A 5,789-nucleotide genomic window follows, 5' to 3' on the forward strand; every position below is an offset into this window, starting at 1 on the left:
TCAACGTTTAGGATCAAAAAATGAATTTCGATCAAGAGAATCCGAAAATGAAATTTAACACTTTCATGCATTCGGATATGGTTTTGCCATATGTTTTTCAAATACACTCATGAAAATAACACATGCTTATCATCATGTATATTTTTATGAGATTCTTAAGATTGGTAAAATAAATTCATTAATCTCAATAGGATAGAAAATTTATTTCCATTTCATACAATTTTTTCATGTGAGGGTATTCAAGTCTTTTGTGAAAACATGTATCATCATTTAAAATCGAAACATAAGTTTCATCATAAAACCGTCAAGGCCAAACACATCATGATATCACATCTATCATCAAAAGACTATCAAGAAATTCATACATAGATGTACATGCACTATGTCATCTTAATATGTCATCAGAATATCATCTTAATTCGTTATAAAAACGATTAGACCAAAAATATGTTAATCTAAACTGATAGTTTCAAATAAACATTTACTTCAAAAACTCATGCATGACATAAAATCATCAAGATACACATGCATGGATTAATCCTAAGCATTATCACATATTATATAATTATCATCCCTAATGTTGCATAAATCATTCAACATTTCAAAACATAACATGCATGAAATCTTAGCAATATACTTTTCATGATCAAATTTTTAATTTTTCAAAGTTGCTAAAAAGAAAAACATGATATAATTTTTGAAAAATAATTTTTTATTTCCTATTCCTACTTTCTAAATTCAGCACTCATGAAAAACTTCAAGTAATTTCAAAATAATTCAAGAGAGTTAAGTTACTTACCTTGTAGTCGGAGCCTGTCAAAGCCCAATTCGCCATTTCACCTTTGGAAGTTCTTGATTCATCTTTTGTTGCCTTCCTCTTCTTTAGTCTCTTCCTCCGTTCAAATTCATTATTTATTTTAAATTTTTTTTAATAAACTTACTAAGATTTAGTATTCGAAGTTCAAGTTTATAATTGTCCTCATCACTTGAGTTATCGCTCAAGTGGTATTCATTTGTTCGGAGATCCAAATCCTTCCTATTCTTTGGAAGGTGGTTCAAGTGCTCATCGGGTTCTAAGTGTTCCAAAAGTGTCATTTCATAGGTCATTAACGACCCGATTAATTCTTCTAATGGAAAATCATTTAAATTTTTTATCTCTTGTATTGCAGTTATTTTAGGATCCCACCTTTTTGGAAGGGATCTTAAGATCTTGCTTACGAGATCAAAATTCGAAAAAAAGTTACCAAGAACTATTAGATTATTGACGACATCCGTGAAACGGGTGTACATGTCGCCTATAGTCTCGCTTGGCTGCATTCGAAAAGCTCAAAATCATGCAATAAAATGTTAACTTTCGAGTCTTTGACTCTACTAGTTCCCTTGTGCATGATTTCAAGTGTTCGTCAAATATCAAAAGCTGTTTCGCACGTAGAAATTCTGTTGAACTCATTTTTGTCCAAAGCGCAAAATAAGGCATTCATAGCATTTATGTTTAAAGAAAAATACTTCTTCTCCAAATCCGACCATTCGTTCATCGGTTTAGAGGGAAGTTGAAAACCGTTTTCAATGATATTCCATAAATTCAAATTCATAGAAATCAAGAAAACTCTCATTCGAGTTTTCCAATAAGTGTAGTCCAATCCGTTAAATAACGGGGGACGAACAACCGATAAGCCCTCTTGAAAGCCATGAAGAGCTATTTCTCTCGGGTGTAAATTCAAAATGAGAAATACCAGGCTTTGATACCAATTGGGAGGATCAGAGCAGCACTAAGGGGGGGGTGAATTAGTGCAGCAGTAAAGTACGATAAACTTTTGACGATTTAAACACTTTCGAAAACTTCGTACGATAAAAGCAATATTTCGTTTGAAACTGTTTCGATTGTGTTTTAACTTGACGATTTAAACTATTTCGTATGAGAAATAGAAGGAGACAAAGAAGTAGAGCATCAAAGTGAAGATGGTTTGTAGTAATATAAATGACAAGAAGATAAACGCAAACCGATTTATAGTGGTTCAGTCATGCGACCTACATCCACTTGAGAAGCCTTCTTCGATGAGGCTCCCAACTTCCACAAGCAAATCACATTGAAGAGGAAGGACAAATATCCCTCTTACAACCTTTTACAAGTGGTTCACACTCTTACAAATTTTCAATGAGAAAGAGGGAGGTGAACACTCAAGCTATTGAAAACAAAAACTTGCTAAAGGCTTTGCTAAGACTTTTATCTCAATCTCTTGCTTCTCAAAGGTTGTTCTCTCAGCTGAGAATCGAGGGGTATTTATAGGCTTCAATAGGATTCAAATTTGGGCTCCAAAATTTGAATTCTCTTTGGTTCCCGATGCTGGCGGTGCCACCGCCTATCAGTGTCTGACACTGACAGTGTACTGGCGGTGCCACCGCCCAGCCAAGCGGTGCCACCACTTGGTTCTCGGGTTCTAGGCAGTGCCACCACCTACACTATTTCAGCTCACTGGTTGGGCTCCAAACTTGGCCCAAACCAGTCCGAACTCGGGCCCAATTGACCCCTACTTGAGTTATAGGATTAACACCTAATCCTAACCCTAATTAACGTGCTAACTACGAATTTAAAAACATTTTCTAAGCTATTACAAAGTCCGCAAGTCAAGACTTTTTCCGGCGAGCTTCCGGCGAACTTCCGACGGTCTTCCGACGAACTCTCGGAAACCATTCTACGGACTCCTGGCAAGCTCCTAGACTTCACGATTTGATCTTGGCGAGTTCCAATGAGCTTCTTCGGCAAGCTATGATCTTTCTCGGCAAGCTCCGCGAACTTCCAACGAACCTTCCGGTGAGCTTCCAAAATACCCTTCGGAAAGCTCCCTACTCATTCTTGGCTAGTTCCGGCAACATTCTCGATGAACTTTCAGACTTTCATCGAACTCTCGAACTCACAACAAATCCTTCGTGCTTACTCCGACACTTTGTTTTGCTTTATGTCTTCGTCGTTATCGTAGTTAATCCTGCACACACAAGCCAAAACTCTACTCCGATCTAGACAATTATTACAACACGAATTGACATTCTGTTGCCCGGCATGTCATTGGTTGGCGCTTCATCCGATTCTTCAATGCATTGTCCTCTCTTGCGGCTTGTTGCCCAATCGGTGGTTGACCTCCGCAACCCCAATATCCTTGGTGCAATTCCGCTCTCCTTGGCCCGATGCCCGACGTCCGAAGCCTTCTGCCATCCAATATCCTAACGTGATCCTCCAGCGCAACGTCAATTCCTCCTGCGTTAACTATCTAATCCTGATCGAGTAGACCTGCATCACTCAAAATGCAGTTAAACATCTAAACATAATCAATTAGTTTCATCATCAAAATACGAGATTCAACACAATAGCTCTGTGATCTGATAGGGCCCATAAAAATGTTGGGATAGCTTCATGGAGGCTCGAGTGTTGATAGAGAGTTGCTTGTATGGTTGTAGGCGAAGTTAAACCCAATCTCCCACTGAAAATTCTCTTTCACTTCGTCGTATGTCGGCTTGCTGCTTCATTCTGGCTTGAGTGGTAGAGAGATTATCTTTTAACAGTTGTAAGAGTTTGTCCCTATCTGGTTTATTATTGGAAATGATGTGATCAAAGCTTGCCAACATTTTTTCTCTTCAGGTCATATTCTTAGAGAGATGAATTACACTTTTATTTCTTTAATTCTGAAGAATGCAGGGGCTGATTCACTAGAGAACTATCGAACCATATCATTATGCAACTTTATTTATAAGATCATCTCCAAAAGTATTGGCGAATAGAATGCAAAAAATTTGGACCATTTCTCGATTTGTGCGTGTCATCCTTGCGCAGGGGCAATACTAATATTCTCAGCTCTTGAAAGAGATTATTAGAGACTCAAGATCCTGTATGGAGCAAGATCTCAAAATGGAGCACTTTACCCGAAGAGAAAAAGATATTTTTATCAAATTTAATTTTGCCAAATTATGTACCCACAGGTAGTTTTGATATATCTAGATAAACATTTTCTATGTTGACTATAATTAGGAGTTATAGTCTACAGCATGTGTAGTCATAACTATCGCATTCGCACTCTATGAGTTACTTGGCTTTGTCTATGACTTGTATAGATAAAGCTATTTGTAGAAACTTTACACATAATCAATTTACTTTTACTATAAAAAAAAAAAAGAATGCAAAAGGTAATACACAAGATCATTAGCCCAAATCATGCTGCTTTCATCAAAGGGAGAAGTATATATCATAACATTTTGCTTGCTAATGACTTGGTCAAAGATTTCCATTCAAAAGCAAGAGGGACAAAAATCTGTTTTAAAGCTGATTTACGGAAAGCCTTTGATTCAGTTAATAGGAAATTTATCTATAAGATGCTCCTCGATATGAACTTCCCACAGCAATGGGTTAATTGGATTCAATCTTGACTGGAAACTCCAAAGTTTTCGATACTATTCAATGGCTCACCTATTGGTTTTTTTGGGATCACGAATGACATCCGACAAGGTGATCCACTCTCTCCGTATCTCTTTACTATTGCGATGGAAGGACTTAGCTGTATGTTGGAACACGCAGTCTTAAATGGCAGAATTAAGGTACCCATTGCTGGTTCTATTCATATATCACATATAACATTTGCAGATTATGTACTTATCTTTCTCCAAAATGATCCAACTTCAGTAAAGAACCTGGCTACTATTATGAATGACTTTGGTATGGTTTCTGGACTTCAGTTAAATTATGTGAAAAGTAAAGTATATATGAGCCCTTACGTTGAGGATAAGGTCTTTATTGCACAAACTTTGGGGGTTAGTGAGGGAAGCCTGCCAGTTCCTTATTTGGGTCTCCCGCCCATATTCACAAGCATTCACAAAACCCACTCTCAGCCTATCCTGCAAAAAATAAAGAATAGAATTTCTTATTGGAAAAATAGGTTTCTATCACAACAGGACGACTCGAACTCACCCGTTCGGTATTGCACTCCTACTCTATATATTGGTGTAATGCATTTCTTCTACCTGTTGGACTTCTCCAAGATATTGAACGGTTATTAATGAACTTTTTCTGGAATGACACAAATGATAAGGCAATGCATATGATAGATTGGGATAACATTTGCAAACCGAAAGATGAAGGGGGGCTAAACTTGAGAAATACTAGAGAATGGAATTAAGCATGTCTGGTACAGCAATTGTGGGATCTTTTGCAAAACAAATGTTCCTTATGTTCACATTGGGTTTCTGCTAGGTATCTTTCAAAGGAATCAATTTGGGAAATTTCAACAAGAACATACCACTCTGCAGCTTGGAAAGGAATTTTAAATGCAAGGAATTGGCTAATCAAACACATTTCTTATGCAATCTCTTCTGGAACTAGTACTAATATGTGGTACGATCCTTGGGTGAATGGGAAGAGTATATTTCAATTATATGGCGATAGAGTACGAAAATATCTCGGGGCTCCCAAAGATTGGAAGGTTTCCGAGTTCATTGCTAACGGTACCTGATGTCTCCCTAATCCTATTTATCCCGAAATGTTATCACTTTGGCCGACTATTATAGCTATTCCAATCAGGAACAACTCTTCAGATATACTTATTTGGCCTCATGACAATGGCAAATTTAGTGCCACATCTGCATGGAATCAAATTAGGCAAAGAAATAACAAGTGGGTCCCAAGCAATTGGACATGGGATCGACCGGGATCACAAAGACATTCCTTATGTACATGGCAGGCCCTTCTTAAGAAACTACCTACAGTAGACAATATGAAAAGAAGAGGTATCTATCATGTTAACTAA

The 5,789-nt window shown here is 37.4% G+C and overlaps 1 non-coding gene across 1 annotated transcript; it reads right to left on the reverse strand.

Annotated features, from left to right (window-relative positions):
• Nucleotides 1-3,780: 3,780 nt before the first annotated feature.
• Nucleotides 3,781-3,881, reverse strand: LOC135637439 (U6 spliceosomal RNA). Its single transcript, XR_010496286.1, has one exon. It is a non-coding gene; the product is annotated as a U6 spliceosomal RNA (small nuclear RNA).
• Nucleotides 3,882-5,789: the final 1,908 nt, after the last annotated feature.

This window comes from Musa acuminata, chromosome BXJ3-4 (assembly GCF_036884655.1).
Source record: "Musa acuminata AAA Group cultivar baxijiao chromosome BXJ3-4, Cavendish_Baxijiao_AAA, whole genome shotgun sequence".
Lineage (NCBI taxonomy): Eukaryota > Viridiplantae > Streptophyta > Magnoliopsida > Zingiberales > Musaceae > Musa > Musa acuminata.